General features: G+C 38.3%; 1 long non-coding RNA gene across 2 annotated transcripts; it reads right to left on the reverse strand.

The window, feature by feature from the left end:
• Positions 1-2,608: 2,608 nt before the first annotated feature.
• LOC130013684 (uncharacterized) lies at positions 2,609-6,735 on the reverse strand. Of its 2 annotated transcripts, none has more exons than XR_008788907.1 (5): positions 6,345-6,735; positions 5,415-5,735; positions 4,136-4,165; positions 3,064-3,163; positions 2,609-2,707 (listed from the first exon to the last, which is right to left on the reverse strand). It is a non-coding gene; the product is annotated as an uncharacterized LOC130013684 (long non-coding RNA). The 2 variants fall into 2 exon arrangements; XR_008788906.1 differs by having other exon boundaries at positions 4,564-5,735.
• Positions 6,736-8,092: the final 1,357 nt, after the last annotated feature.

Consider the following 8,092-nt stretch of genomic DNA (forward strand, 5'->3'; position numbering starts at 1 on the left):
TCTCAGTATTAGATTCGGCTCACTTGAACGGTCAGAAATGTATCGAGCCAGACTACAAACTCGTTGTAGAGGAAAGTCTGAAACTCTGCCTGAATTGGCCCAGGCCGTTCGTAAATTAACACGGCAGGCTTATCCTACAGCTGATTCTTCGCTCACTAACATCTTGGCTCTCGATCATTTCGTTGATTCCATCCAAGACTCAGACATGAGGTTGAGAATACGAGAACTACGTCCAAAAGATATTAATGAGGCTGAAACACATGCCATTCGGTTAGAAGCGCATAGACTCGCTGACAGGCAACGAGGACGTTCTGTGCATCAAATCAGTCCGGAGCCCGTTTCTGGGTGTCACTCTCAAAGCCAATCAGTGCCTGAAAAATATAGTGAGATAGATATCAGAACACTAAATAGATCAATCAATACGCTAGATAATACGACCAGACAGCTGGTTCAAACCTTAAGTAATAATAAATCATATTACCAGCCGCCTAGGCAAAGAAATGTTTGGAATGGGGGCAGTAGTAGCAGTAACAATTATAATAAGCAATACCAGACAGGCACTGATAACAACAGAGGCAATAGTTATGTGCCACGGGATCAAAGGAGAGAAAATAATTGGGAAATAAGGGGAGGTAACTCCGGTGAACCCCACCGCCCACAAGATCAAAAGAGGAACTGGGAAAGACCTCAGTCACCTCAAAAGTCCCAGGACCAACGCAATAATTCAAGTAGGTCGGGAAACTAAATGTCGTTGGACTTGCGAGTCAAAGTTCAACGGGTGACATAGATGACTCACTTAATAATAAATCAAATGATATAGTGATAAGTAGTATTTCAAATGACCATAATGGCTTGTTTGTACATGCCAAAGTGGAAAACCTAGATGCCCCATTGTTAGTGGATACAGGGGCAAACATTAGCATACTTTGTGAAAAATCCATACAAAAGCTAAAAACTATGTGTGAAGTACATATTGAACCAGTACAACTAAACCTAATCACTGCTACGGGGGAAAGAGAACCGTTCTTAGGGAAATGTACTGCAAATGTGATTATTGGTGCACATAGTTTTAAACATGAATTTCTTATCGCAAAAATTACCAATTTTGGTATTATCGGAATCGATTTCTTGACAAAGCATAACATAGATATTTTAATTATGAAAAATTGTTTATCAATAAAGGGGGATGAAGTGCCATGTTATAGATATCAAAAGGGAGATAATCAATGTTGTTGCAGGGTCTCTGTGGCAGAAGATATAGTGATTCCTCCCAATAGTGAGATTATGATTATGGGTAGGGTGATAGATCCTATACCTCATGAGAGGACCACAATCATTGAACCTACTGAGAATTTTACGCAAAAACATGATATTTTAATGGCTAAAAGCATAGTAAACCCAAAGTGCGGGACTGTCCCAATCCGTTTACTTAATGTAAATGAGGCTGAACATAAGATTTATAAAAATTCAATTGTGGCGACCATGGAGGTCATTGATACATGTATGGATTGTCCGATTGATTGCAGTGTAAATGAAATATTAGCAGATAAATCGAGTTTATCCGAAAATAATGACATACCTGAGCACCTGTTGGAATTGTACAATAAGTCTTCCGTTGATCTCGAGGAAAGCCAAAGGCTTGCCCTGAAAAATTTATTAATAAAATATAAAGATGTGTTCTCAAAGTCGTCAGGTGATCTAGGCTTGACTGATTTAGTTGAACATGAAATTGATACAGGACTTAATCCCCCAATTAAACAGCATCCCCGTAGGATCCCCATAGCTAAGGTCGAGGAGGTTGAAAAAGAGCTAGAGGATATGATTAGTAAGGGAATAATTGAGCCCTCATGTAGTCCATGGAGTAGTTGTGTAGTATTAGTCAAAAAGAAAGACAATAGTCTGCGTTTCTGTTTGGATTTCCGTCGTTTGAATGAGGTGACTGTGAAATGTAGCCATCCAATACCTAGAATAGATACAACACTTGACGCTCTATCTGGAAATTCTATATTTTCCACCATTGATTTGCGTTCAGGGTATTGGCAGTTAAAAATAGCGGAGAAAGACCGACCGAAAACGGCCTTCGCAATTCAAGGCGGTGGTTTATATCATTTCAATCGCATGGCGATGGGATTGTGTAATGCAGCAAGCACTTTTGTTCGTCTCATGGATAGAGTTTTATCTAAATTAACATGGAAAATTTGCATGGTCTATCTCGATGACATTATTGTTTTTGCGAAAACATTCGATGAACATGTGGAAAATTTAAACCTAGTGTTTCAAAGGTTAAAAGAAGCTAATTTAAAAATGAATCCCAATAAATGTGCAATGTTTAAGAAAGAGGTGTCTTTTCTGGGTCATGTGGTCAGTGAACATGGCATAGCCACTGATCCTGAGAAAACTCTTGCAGTTCAAAACTGGCCCATTCCTACTTCTGTGAAAGAAGTTAGATCATTTTTGGGGCTATGTTCGTATTATAGAAAATTTGTATCAAAATTTGCAGACATAGCAAAACCATTGCATAAACTCACTGAGAAAACCCAGAAATTTGTTTGGGGGGATGAAAGTCAGAAAGCATTTAATAATTTAAAAGATGCACTTACCAGTCCACCTATTCTGTCATTTCCACAGCCAGAGGGCTTGTTCATTATCGATTCTGATGCTTCAAATTTTGGGGCTGGGGCTGTTTTATCTCAGATTCAATGTGGCACTGAAAAAGTTATTTCATATTATAGCAAGGCATTCAGTAGAACAGAACGCAAATATTGTGTGACTAGAAGAGAGCTATTGGCAATTGTGCTATCAATAAAACAATTTCACCATTATTTGTATGGGCAGTTTTTCAGAGTGCGCACAGATCACGGAGCTCTGACCTGGCTAATAAATTTCAAAAATCCTGAGGGTCAGTTGGCTAGATGGTTCGAGTTTTTATCATCATATCATTTCAAAACGGAGTATCGTGCAGGGCGTGTCCATAATAATGCAGATTCGCTTTCCAGGAGGCCATGTATCAAACAATGTGGGCACTGTACTCGAGCTGAGCAAAATTATACCCATGATGCTAACCCTGATAATCAAATTTCACCCTGTGATGTGTCTGTTAATGCCCTGTCTAATGCTGCGGAAAGCCAATGTGCCTTAAATAAGAATCCTCTCAATGTTCGCCCTGAAAGTAAAGATGTACAATTAGATATGTCGCAATTACTAGAGCCAGCGGGTCAAAATATTATCAATTTTCAAGAAAAAGACCCAATTATTCAAATAGTCAGTTTGTGGGTTAAGCAAAATAAAAGACCGCCTTGGGCTGATATTTCACTAGAAAGTGAGAGCTTGAAATATTACTGGATGCGCTTTGATTCTTTGGTATTCAAGGATAATATTCTTTGTTATGAGTGGGAACCAGATAAAGGGAGACAACCCCATTTTCAGATAATTTTGCCAGATTGTCTTAGGAAATTAGTCCTTGAAAACCTGCACAATGGGGTTTGTGGAGCACATTTGGGCAGAAAGAAAACTCTATCAAAAATAAAAGAGAGATTTATTTGGAATAATATGGGAATTGACATCAAGCATTGGATTAAAGCATGTGATTATTGTTCTGCTCGAAAATCCAAGGCTAAAACTGCTAAGGCCCCATTAAAAAAATATAATGTGGGTATTCCAATGGAGCGTTGGGCACTAGACGTCATTGGACCATTACCGGTGACTGAAAACGGAAACAAGTATATTTTAGTAATGGCAGACTATTTCACTAAGTGGGTCGATGCAGTACCGATGAAGGACCAAAAAGCGCACACTGTAGCCAATAAATTTATAGATCGGGTGGTCAGTATTTTCGGAGTGCCTATGGAGCTCCACTCCGATCAGGGGTCAAATTTTGAGTCACAAGTGTTTAAGGAAATGTGCACCATATTAGGTATTACGAAAACACGTACTACTGCCTACAGACCCCAATCAGATGGGATGATTGAGAGGGCAAACCGTACGATTGAAAACATGATATCTTGTTTCATTGCAGAAAACAAAAAAAACTGGGATAGCCACTTAAATTTGTTATTAACTGCCTATCGTTCTGCGGAACACGAGTCTACTGGCATTAGTCCAAATCATATGGTCTTCGGACGTAAAATAAACTTACCTGTCGATCTGGTTCTTGGTAGAGTTCCACCTGAAGTAAATCAAAACAAGTCAGAATATGCATATCAGTTGGCAGAAAGATTAAAAACAATTCATGAATTCGCACGTAAAAGATTAAAGATATCAGCGGATAATATGAAACGGAACCATGACCGTAATATTCTGGTTAATAAATATAAGGAGGGAGACCGTGTGTGGATTTATAATGCCCGATGTAAAGATGCAGGCAATAAATTAAGCCCTGCATGGGAGGGTCCTTGCGTTGTGTTAAAACCAATCAATGACGTACTGTATAAAATTCGAAAGTCTGTGACTTCCGTACCTAAGGTCATCCATCACAATTTGTTAAAACCATATGTGGGCAATTCTAATCATTTGGGATATAAACACTAAATAATAATAGTAATAAACAAAAGCAAACAAACAAACCTTTGTAACAATCACTTTTTGAATAACGGTCATCTTCATTATGTATTTCAGATCACACGTTTTAATTGTGGTATTTGCAATGATAACCGAGAATATCTACGGATCAGCCATTGCGAAAGACACATTATCAGTAGCCATTCCGGCTTTGGGTACAAATGTAGCCAATGCAAGAATGTGACCAACCGTCCTGATATAAAACACCCTGGATGCCCACGTGCCACCATGGAGAGGGTGAAAAGAGCCAACATGCGGTACGGTGTTAAGGAAAAGGCAGAATACCAAGATTTTGTGAAGAACATGAGGAGTGATGTTAAATCTATTAGGCGTCAAGCCAGATCAGAGTCAGAGAGACGCGAGGCCAGAGCTGCGGCTGTGCCTGAAGTGGTACCTCCGAAAACCTCTGAGAATCCCAGTACTATTGTTCCCAAACCACTTTTTGTTTCTCCTATCCGCATAAACCGTAAGCGGTTGAGAACTGTTTCCTCTTCATCCTCATCTTCTTCGTCGTCGGCCCTGTCTGACGTGTCGTCGGCATCCATTCCAAGTCTGCGGGATAGTTCGGCACCACAAGAGGTACCCAAATCATCTAATAATAATGCTTCGACAGAATCCAGTTGTGTGTTAAAAGCTAATCATCAGCTAGAGAAGATGGCAGCTAATAAAGGCAAAACTGTTATTTTGGACGTGGGGGGGACTGTATTTAAAACTTCTATGGCAACGTTGAAGTCCCATCAGGAAACTCTCTTCTATCACTTGGTAAAGGAGGACGCCCCTATCAAGGCAGATAAGAAGGATGGTCATTTTTATTATTTCATTGACAGATCACCAAAGCATTTCGATCTTATTCTCACCTTTTTAAGAGGGGATGTTGGAGCCCCTGCCTCTAAAATGTCATTGCCATATAATTATCAATCCCTTTATGAATTGCTCAGTGAGGCCCAATTTTACGGAATTACTGACTTACAGTCTTTTATAAGTCAAAGATTGCAGGAGATTTAAGGCTTCCTGTCTGTGAATGTGATCGTACAATGAAGTCGACTTGTATGTTCTTGTTAATTAGTGCTGCTATTATTATATTATTCATTATTGTTCCTTGTTCACTAATTATCTTGCCTGCTCGCAGGAGTTCGCCTTTAAAGGTGGTTTTACGGTGTTTGCCGTCACATGCTTATCTGAAATGGAATTCATATATATTTTTTTAATATTTAAGTTACAAATGTCACTTTTAAGTGCAAAACTAGTAGAGGCGTTAGTCTTGCAAAATTTTTTTTGGTTATTCTGCCAGACTCGCGTTAAAACGATGCAGTACTCAACACTATAGCTTTGCCTTGGTTTAATTTACTCATTCGGGACGAATGTTTTTCAGGGGAGGGGGCAATGTTACGCGCAGGCAAAGCTCATAGTGCTGATTCAGTCTATGTTAGTATTACTAACTTATTATGCTTAAATCGCCTGTAATATGTGCCACTCAGGTGGATAATCAGTATTGTTTTCTTTGTAACGTAAGATATTTAAATAGGCCTAGCCTATATAGTCAATTCAGTTATAGATGCATCAACACTGTTATAAGTTTACGAGCATATATAATTATTATTTTACTATTAAAATCATTATTATATATATATATAATGCTACCAAAAAGTCATAGTGATGACAGTATTCAGCTTCAATTATTTAAAGTTTATCGGCTGTTCATTCATTGCCAGCCTTTCGGAAGTGTCAAATGGAGGCAAACCGCGTGCGTTCAATGTCATAAAATTAACGTGTGAAAACTACTTTACCCCGTTCCTAATTCAGCTTGTCAGTTTTCAATAATGCGTATTATTGTGCCCCACCTCATGGGCGAGGGGGACACATCAGCAGGATAGCTTGCCTATTAATATTTTACTCGTATTTTTCAAATATTCATCGGCTGTTTCTTCAGAGCTTCTTTCATCAACTCCTGCGTTTGACATTTTTCACGCGCTTATGTTCCAGACGCTGTCATTGGCCGAGTTACTCGCGCTTTCGTTCTAATGAATCTGATTGGTTAGTTTACGCGAGCTAGCGTTCCAATCCCTCTGATTGGCGGAACGTTTAAATCTTAGCAGACGACAGTCTTGAGGCTCGGCACTTCGGTCTTTGGCTGCCACTGGGTGTAGTTCGTTTAGTGTAAAAGTCTTTATTACTTTTAAGGCCCATTTCGCCTTAGGAAAAACTAATGGATTCTTTGATGGTAGGTTAATAGCAGTCTAATTATGCCGATGGAAAACTCTAGACCTTTATGTAGGCTGGAGAATGTGTTTTTTTTAAGTTAGGCCTTAGGCCTAGTTTCCCTCGTCAATCACTATGAGTGATTAGATTAGCATCATTCTTTTAGACTAGTCCTATATTTAATATTTTGTCCGGATTTCCTAACCTCCAGAACTGGCCTTTTTGTATAGGCCTATTACTACAGGTTGTTATTTTCAGCGTAATCATTCGTGGGAAAACCCCACACCCTACCTACCTTTGGGGAAAAATCCCCATTCTCACCAATTAGTGGGTAAATCCCCACTTTTATCATTTTTGGGGAAAAATCCCCATTCTCATCAATTAGTGGGTAAATCCCCGCTTTTATCATTTTTGGGGAAAAATCCCCATTCTCACCAATTAGTGGGTAAATCCCCACTTTTATCATTTTTGGGGAAAAATCCCCATTCTCATCAATTAGTGGGTAAATCCCCGCTTTTATCATTTTTGGGGAAAAATCCCCATTCTCACCAATTAGTGGGTAAATCCCCACTTTTATCATTTTTGGGGAAAAATCCCCATTCTCATCAATTAGTGGGTAAATCCCCGCTTTTATCATTTTTGATGAAAATCCCCATTTTCATCAATTTGAATTACTGGGTAAATCCCAATTTGGTCGTTTTTGGGGAAATAATCCCTACTTTTTAGCACTTTTGGGGAAAAACTATAGGAATACAATCTTGCTTGCAGCAAGTGTAAGGGCGAAGGGTGGTAAAAAAAAAAGGGTCATTTATTTAACATATAATAGACCTATATAGTTATAGTAGTATTTAGTGTCTTATATTAAATTAACTTAATATTGTTGGCCTATTAGGCCTATTTTATTATAATTTATGCAATTTGTCGCCTAATTTCTTCATTATACATTGCTGAAGACAGTAGAGTCTATAGTCTATAGGCCTATAATAAATTAATTGTTTTTATATATGTAATAAAATTTATTAACTTTTAACTTTTGTTTGTCTTATTCTTTTGGTTTAGCGCTAGGCTGGAGCGAACCCTATTTTATTTACGTTCTTTGTTAAGGGAATCGAGGAACCGTAACAGCAGCAATAGAATTTGGCACTTTCTTTACAAGTGTATAAACAATTTTGCTTTTCAAGTGGCGGATTGTATCGTTTATTTGTAATGACTTACTTTGAGTCTTGTATTACTTATAATTTTAAGAGGAGAGGATTGTTTGTTGTTCGCCTTGTATTCTTACCTTTAGTATAATTGCTGTTAAGACTTGTTTTATAGAGTATAATTTTTAATTTTA

Source organism: Patella vulgata, chromosome 7 (genome assembly GCF_932274485.2).
Source record: "Patella vulgata chromosome 7, xgPatVulg1.2, whole genome shotgun sequence".
Taxonomy (NCBI): Eukaryota; Metazoa; Mollusca; class Gastropoda; family Patellidae; genus Patella; species Patella vulgata.